General features: G+C 42.1%; 1 protein-coding gene across 4 annotated transcripts in view; it reads left to right on the forward strand.

The window, feature by feature from the left end:
* The window catches only part of MAML3 (mastermind like transcriptional coactivator 3), a 459,812-nt gene that overhangs the window by 135,825 nt on the left and 315,525 nt on the right, over positions 1-8,462 (forward strand). The gene's annotated exons all lie outside the window — the stretch shown is intronic.

An 8,462-nucleotide genomic window follows, 5' to 3' on the forward strand; every position in this document is an offset into this window, starting at 1 on the left:
AGTCTTACAAGACCTGAAGTATATACCTAGATGTGCATCTGGCCAGTGCTAAAGTAACTGGGCCCGTTTCAGTTTCTGTGAAAATTCTGCCAGAATATTTCAGATGCTTCTCTCACTTTTATTGTTAAGCACTTGAGAGGGAGGTTTCCCAGCCTCCTTAGGTAAGCCAGTCTCATATCACTGAGAAGGCAGAGCATGTTTTTGTATTTCTAACCAGTACCCTTCTTTAGTTGCTATCGTGGAGTTCATGTTGTTGTGTTCTGTTAGTCGCTCAGGCATGTCTGCCTCTGTGACACTATGGACTGTAGCCCGCCAGGCTCCTCTGTCCATGGGATTCTCCAGGCAAGAATACTGGAATGGGTTGCCATGCTAACCCCAGATTATGTCCCCCAGTGATTTATAAATATTTTATGGCAGTGGTTCTATTGTTTTATGCATTTAAGCAAGAGGTCCTATAGCGTAGTGATTAAGAACACAGATTTGCCAAGAGGGAGGGGATATACGTATACATATAGCTGATTCACTTTGTTGTACAGCAGAAACTAACATGACATTGCAAAGCAGTTATTCTCCAATGGAAAAAACCCGCAGATTACTGGATTCAAATCTCATCTCTGCCACTTCCTAGCAGTACATGAGCTTGGAAAGTCACTTATCCTCTTGACACCTCAGTTTCCACTTCTGTAAAATTGGGATAACAATAGTACCTACCTTATAGGATTGTTGCTAAAATTAATGCCCCACATGCACACGTTGCTTAGAATGAAGACTGTCACATACTGGACACTCACAGAAGTATTAGTTATTCCTGTTATAGCATTAGTATGCTGCTGCTGCTGCTAAGTCACTTCAGTCATGTCTGACTCTGTGCGACCCCATAGATGGTAGCCCATCAGGCTCCCCCGTCCCTAGGATTCTCTAGGCAAGAACACTGGAGTGGGTTGCCATTTCCTTCTCCAATAGCATTAGTATAGCCTTGTCATAAAACAAGAAAGTCAGTCAAACCTCAACTTGCAGACAGTTAACCTTTAGTTTTCTTTAGTCTGTTTTAAAGGGGAAAGACATGTAAATAAAAAGAAAAGGCGAATAATTTGTGAAACTATATAAAAGTTATATTTTCAGTATTAGGAACCATTCTCTGGATCCTGATCATTTTTTCCCCCAGAGAAGTTGAAATGTCAGGTTAAGAGCATTTCAAGTGAAATCAGCTGAGAATAGCGCCTAAGAACATAGGCCTGAAGAATCAGTTGTAAGAGTTTGCCTCATTTCTCTCTTTTGGATGAATAATGTTTATTAAACTTGCATATTTAAATGAAAAAGCACAAGAAACTATTTTAACAGCCACTTCTGAATGCCAGCAAATGTTTCAAAGAACAACTGTAAGCTTGTTTTAACAATTCCCTACAAATTTCACCCCCCCGCTCCCCACTTATCCCCCCAAAGCAGCTTTTGCAATGTTAGCCTGAGCATAAAGGGCCAAATGTGAAGTGTGTAAAAGAGCCCATTGTCTAGGCTGCTCCTGGGTGACGTGAGGGCCCCGGAGGTGTGGGCCCAGCTGGAGGAGCTGGCTGGTCCATAGCGGCCTCCCCAGAGCCCAGACGCCATGCTGCTGAGCAAGGCCACTTAGGAAGCTGCGTTGAAGAAACTCTTAGAACCTTGTGACTGGACAGACTGAAGTCCCTGGGAAGTTAAGTGACTCAGGTCTCACGGAAAGCAAAGAGGGGAACTCAGTTTACCCTCCTCCTGGTCTAGACTTCTGCACCAACATATTAATAGGGAGTAAGAGAAAAGGATGACATTGCATAGGGCTTGGGAGACACTGGGTTACCTCTGTGAAGCAGCTGTCTTTCCTGAAAGACTCTGAGCCCTCAATATCTTTTAAAATGTATTTATTTATTTGACTGCACTGAGTCCTGGTTGCAGCAAACAGGATCTTCTCTCTTAGATGCTGAAGCTAGTTCCCTGACCAGGGATAGAACCCGGGCCCTGTGCATTGGGAGCTCAGAGTCTTAGCCACTGGACCACTAGGGAAGTCCCCCTCAATATCTTAAAAGGGGGTTATCATGCAACATTTCTCAGATTTATTTGAACATGGAACTCCTTTTTTATTGAATATGCTTTGGCTAAAAACTCCCCTGTTCAGTCCTTTACTTAAATAGAGTATACCACACAAGAACAGAGGGAGAAGGTGATAACATAAGCTCGGAATATTTATACTAGTCATCCTGACCTGTGTTTGAACTAGGGTCATACATTCTCCTATTGAGCCAGCAGTGGCAGATGAAGACAGGGAGGGAAAGGTAGAAATTGATTAAAGTGCTTATTTAGTAGGTAGAGCCAGAAAGAGATGAGCATGTTTTATTGTCTGTTCTCAATTCCTTGAATCATACAAGGAAGAGATGAATTTCTCCTCTGACTGCGCCTCTTGTCTCATGGCTTCCTTCCTGGCCTACATGAATTTTGCTATTTCTAGAACCAAGTTAATCCATTGTCTTTTGCTAGGCATCTTATTGATCTTCTGTGTTATTAATATTCACTTTTGGCTGCCAGATTAGCTCTAACAAACCATTTATGTTTATTTTTAGTGCACTTAGAAAGCTGGGATGTATTATCCAGATTGCATTCTGAATTGTGGCTACTAGGGACCTGAAGTGTCTCCTTTCTCCTCTTTCCCTTCTTTTTCCTCTTTTCCTAGGAATTTTATCCTAAATGGAAATGAAGGAAATCTACAATTATGAATAGGCTGATCCAATAGTGCTTTTTTTTTTTTTTTTAAATCTCAGTACTTCTCTTCCCATAAAAACAATGTTCCTAGGCTAGCCCACTACAAAATAATTTTATCCATAGTGATTTTTTAAAATTATTTAATTATTTGTTTATTTTTGGTTGCACTGAGTCTTCATTATTGGATGTGGGCTTGTTCTAGTTGTGGCGAGTGGGGGCCACTCGCTAGTTGCATGCAGGCTTCTCACTGTGGTGGCTTCTCCTGTTGCAGAGCACGGGCTTTAGGGTGCTGGGCTTCGGAGCGGCTACGAGTGGTGGCGGCTCGTAGTCTTAGTTGCCCTGCAGCATATGAAATCTTCCCAGACCAGAGACTAAATCCGTGTCCCCTGCATTAGCAGGCAGATTCTTAACCGCTGGACCACCAGGGAAGTCCATCCATAGTGATTTTTTTTAAATGCACTTTTGTAGCAAAAAGGAAGCAATTTTATTTCAAACATCATAAAATGTATTTACCCAGGTTTTAAACAGGTACCCCTCTCTCCTGCTCAGACTTGCTTGATGGAATCAGGGATACACTTTGGGTTACCCCAGGGCTATGGAAGCAGGGTAGTGTAGGATTAGATGAAGAACTTTGGAGCCAGACTGCTGAGGTTGGTACTCTATCTCTGACCCCTACTCTGGGCTCCTGGTAGGTAGGCTACTTAGCTCTTCAATGACCCAGTTTCCACACCTCTAAAATGGGGATAATGATTGTAACTATCTCACAAGGTGTCCAGTACTTAGAAAAGTGCTAAATAAGTGTCTGCTCTCATTGTGATGGTGATGCAGATGGTGGAGATGGATCTAATAGGAGCAGTGGGGTTGAGGACAGCGCTCCAGCCAAACTAAATTAGGTAAAAGTCCTGGGATCAGTGGTTCCAGAAAGTAAGCATGTAATGTTAGGAGAGTTAAACTGGCCAACAAAGGGAAAGAAGAAAGACTGTCAGTGTAGTTGTGACCTGCAGTAGCATTAGGAAAAAAGGACTTAGAGCTGCCCAGAGAGGATACACCAGGCTTGTGAAAATCCTCATTTCTCACGGCACAGATGTGAATTTGCAGAATGGAAGTGGCAAGGACAGTCTGATGCTTGCATGCTATGCGGGACACCTGGATGTTGTGAAATATCTCCGAAGACACGGTGCTTCCTGGGACACCAGAGACCTGGGAGGCTGTACGGCTCTGCACTGGGCTGCAGATGGAGGCCACTGCAACGTGATTGAGTGGATGATAGGGGACGGCTGTGAGATGGATGCTGGTTCCAGGTGGACTCCACTCATGAGAGTCTCTGCAGTCTCGGGGAACCAGGAGGTTGCCTCTCTGCTGATTGACGCAGGCGCAGACGTGAATGTGAAGGACAAAGACGGGAAGACCCCTCTCATAGTGGCCGTGCTGAATTAAAAAAAAAAAAAAAACAAAAAAAAAAGAAAAAGGACTTAGAGAGGGAAGGAAATTCATGGGTCATTTTTAAAAAATGATTTAGGTAAATGACTTTGCTATTTTTCAGTTTTGAGACCAAGTCTAAGTCCTTGACGTGAAGTGAAGTGAAATGAAGTCGCTGAGTCGGGTCTGACTCTTTGCGACCCCATGGCCTGTAGCCCACCAGGCTCCTCTGTCCATGGGATTTTCCAGGCAACAGTACTGGAGTGGATTGCCATTTCTTAGCTACTTTAAATTTGAGTTTTCTTATTTTATAAACTGAAAATAATAGTGTTAACCTTGCAGAGCTATATAAAGTTTAGTCCCATGGGACTACAAGACCTATTCTTATGTAAAAGTTATCTTGTAAGGTACTTCTGGCAAAATCACTGTTTTGTTTTTTTTTTCAGCCCTAGTTCGTCTCTTTTATATCAGTAATCCATAGTCACTTTTGAAAAATAGAAAATTAAAAACAGTTAAGTCATTTGTCCCAGATCGCACAGCTACAAAATGGTTAAATTGGAATTTAAAGCTTGCAAGTGTAGCTCTAAAGCCCTTGCTCTAAACAGCACACAACTTTGTTAATCCCGATGGACACAGTATCACTGTTTCATTTCTTAAGACTCCTGGCACAGAAAAGAAACAGACCTCTGTTCTCCTCACCTTGTTTGTTTTGATCTCTATGTAACTGCTTGGGTACTGAAAAAAAATGAAAAGGTGACCCACACCTTTGCTTTCCGTGCATCACATCTTGTCCAGGAAACCTCGTGTATCTGGCTTCAGTTTGTTTCACGGCAGTGTGTTCCCTGCAGTTGCTCCAAGGATGGAATTTTGCCTTGTCATCTGACCCAAGCCTAAACTTAGGGAAATTAATGAGAGTGAGCCAGTTTTTACAGGAAAGCTGACTCTAGTGAAACGTCTGTCCCCCCAGTCAGTTTTTTATTTGTATTTGATCTCCTCTGAGTGGTGTTTGGCCCTCCTCTGTGCAAGTTTTGCAGTTTCACTGTCCAACAAGCAGTATCTGGTAGGAGTTTTAATCAGAGCCTTCGCCCTTCTTTGTGCTCGAGTAAATCTGGTCAGCTTTCTTCATCGCCTCAGAAACAGGCCCCTACCCACTTCAGCATAGCTGCTCCATACCGGAAACCAAACACACAAACCTAAGCAAAGACTCCAATGCCAAGGCTTGTTTCTTTTCTCTTTATTCTGTGAAATATTTACACACCATTTACTCAATAGAAAACTGAAGCCATTGTAAACAAACCCAGAAATAGGTGCTTTATAACCCCTGTGTGCGAGCTAGGTCGCTTCAGTCCTGTCCGACTCTTTGCGACTCCATGGACTGTAGCCCACCGGGCTCTTCTGTCCATGGGATACTCCAGACAAGCGTAGTGGAGTCGTTGCCATTTCCTCCTCCAGGGGATCTTCCCCACCCAGGCATCAAACTTGCGTCTCTTATGTCTCCTGCATTATTAGCAGGTGATTTCTTTACCACTAGCTCCACTTTAGCAAAAATATTAAGTGGCCAAACACACAGACAAAAAAACAGCCACGAACAAGATTTCATTGTGCAGTTATTTTATGTGTACCTGGAAATGACGTTTTTAACAGCTCCTATTTCCTTCTATCCTTTCAGTTGTCTCCAAGTCTTCTCCCCACCCCCACTTAGCAAAAGATAAGGCTCCTGTTTACACGAGGGCATTTACATAGGCACGTCTTTCCTGGAGAAATATGGCAGCAGCTGAGACAGCACAGGCCTTGTTAATACTTAACATTGAATAAACAGGGCAGGTAATGACCACTGTGAATACTTCCCAATGCACTACAGCAACACAGTTGACAAAGATCAGGAAGGAAAAAAAATGGCACTGCTTTTTTTTTTTGCAGGGGGAAGAACTTTCTGAAATGAGACGTGAAAAAAAAAGGGGCTGGCATACATCCTGTGTCTTACGGCCTTTGTCCCTGGGAGCACTGCCGAGCTCTCGAAGAGCTGCTGTTTAAGGATTTGCAGTCTCAGTACTGAGAAAGATGGGAACTTAGCGGCAGACTCTGTAGTACCAGGAAACCCTCTCTTTAAAGTACACAGACTTTTAATATTTCTCCAAGAAAATGAAGCAGTCAGATTAAGCTACCTCAGTATTATATTGCAGGCAGCCTTTTATGCCACCTTCACTGGGGACACTCCTAGCTGCCCATTGCATGCTGAAGCTGTGTGATGTGTCTTTTAGAGGACCTTGAAATATTTGCCGTAAAGGACTTTGGTACTTCCAAGAGTAACTCATGGGAAACACCTGTTAGATTAGGTCGGGTTTTCTGAAAAGATGCTGAAGGGTCCAGTTTGTGTGCAGTAGAATGATGAAGCTCTAAGATAGATTCAGGGCATCTCCAAGAAGCTTGCTTATCCTGTTGATCGTCTTCATAAGCGGGAACCGATCATCTGGGTGACCAAGGAGTTGCCCATCTTCCTATGCGAGAGATTTAAGAATCTTTTTGTTCATTCATTTGTTCTCATTCTTTCATCACTCTTGGATATTCCCTGAGCATCTGCTATGGATCAGGCCATTTTCCTTAGTGCTGGCAATGAAATAGTGAACAAAATATCATCCCTGCCTCAAAGAGCTTTAGATCTTTGGGCAGACAGACAAGTAAAGGGCTAATTACTGTATGGTGAAACAGTTACAAGACACACGAGATATGCTTCACCTAGACTTCTAAGGGATCTGGGAAGATTTCACAAAAAAAAATGTCTTAGAAACCCATTGATTTAGTAGGAGATAGTTAGTCAAAGGGCTTCCCAGGTGGCGCTAGTGGGAAGAACCCTCCTGTCAATGAAGAAAATATAAGAAATTCAGATTCCATCCCTGGGTTAGGAAGATCCCCTGGAGGAAGCATGGTAATCCACTCTGGTATTCTTGCCTGGAGAATCCCATGGACAGGGAAGCCTAGTAGGCAACAGTCCATAGGGTCGTGAAGAGTTTGACACGACTGAAGTGACTTAGCACACACTCACGGTCAAAATGTTGAGTGGGGAAGTTTTCTAGACTGAGAAAATACACCAGATCCGTGGAAAAGAACACAGGCAATTCGGGGAATTGAAAATATTTCAGCATGGCTGCAGGGTAGAGTTCAAGGGTAACTTAAAATGAGTCAACAGAAACCACTTGGAACTCGAGTTGATTAAGAAGTTGAGGTTTAAATAACAATTTAGAAGAGAAAAAAAAGTCACCCTCCAGTGACTAACTTTTCATATTAACAATTTAAGTTGAGAGGTGAAGATTTCATGTTTCTTTAAGTAAATTTTTATCTTTTAGTTTTTGGTCTTTTAAACTTTTTTATTTATTGTCAGTTATGACTGTTTGTTTATTACAATCATAAAAGTTGAGAAAACATATAGATGCCCAACATTAAAGGATTAATTACATTAATTGGTAGCAAGCTAAAACACACTTTACAGTATGAAAAAAAATTATAAAAAGGCATTGAGGAATGATTCAGTTTTTTCAACCCATTTTTTTAAAGTTATTAAGACATGAGTAGGACTTCCCTGGTGGTCCAGTGGTTAAGAATCTGACTTGTAATGCTGAGGATATGGGTTCGATCCTTGGTTGGGGAACTAAGATCTTACATGCCACAGAGCAACTAAGCCTGTGCATCGCAACGACTGAACTTGCATGCCACAACTAGAGAGCTGTGTGCTGCAGTGAAAGATCCCTTGTGATGCAACGAGGATCCTGTGTGCCGCAGCTAAGGCCCGCTGCAGGCAAATAAATAAACATTTAAAGAAACATGAGTAGCAGAGACCATTTCTAATTCATCTTCCTGCCTCCTTCAGTACCAAGCAGTACTTGATAACAGACTATCAAAAATGCTTGTGGACACATTAACGGATGGATGGGGAAGATTAAGTGTGGCCACAGAGACTGTCGGATATTTCATTTCACAAAAAAATTAACCACAGAGAATGAATTGCATGAAGTTGGACAAAACTATTTTGATTAATATCATAGTTGAAATTAGTAGTCTAGGGCCAAATAAATGCCCAATGTGAAATTAGTATAATTTAGTGAAATTAGATTTAGAAAGGAATGAACGATGCCATTTGCAGTGACATAGTTGGACCTAGAGACCATCACAGAGTGAAAGAAGTTAGAAGGAGAAAGGTAAATATCCTATAATATCACCTATATGTGGCATCTAGAAAAATGATCAAGATGAACTTATTTTCAAAGCAGAAATAGAGTCACAGATACAGAAAACAAATTTATGGTTATCAGTGGGACAGGGTG

The sequence above is a fragment of the Bos javanicus genome, chromosome 17, assembly GCF_032452875.1.
Source record: "Bos javanicus breed banteng chromosome 17, ARS-OSU_banteng_1.0, whole genome shotgun sequence".
Taxonomy (NCBI): domain Eukaryota; kingdom Metazoa; phylum Chordata; class Mammalia; order Artiodactyla; family Bovidae; genus Bos; species Bos javanicus.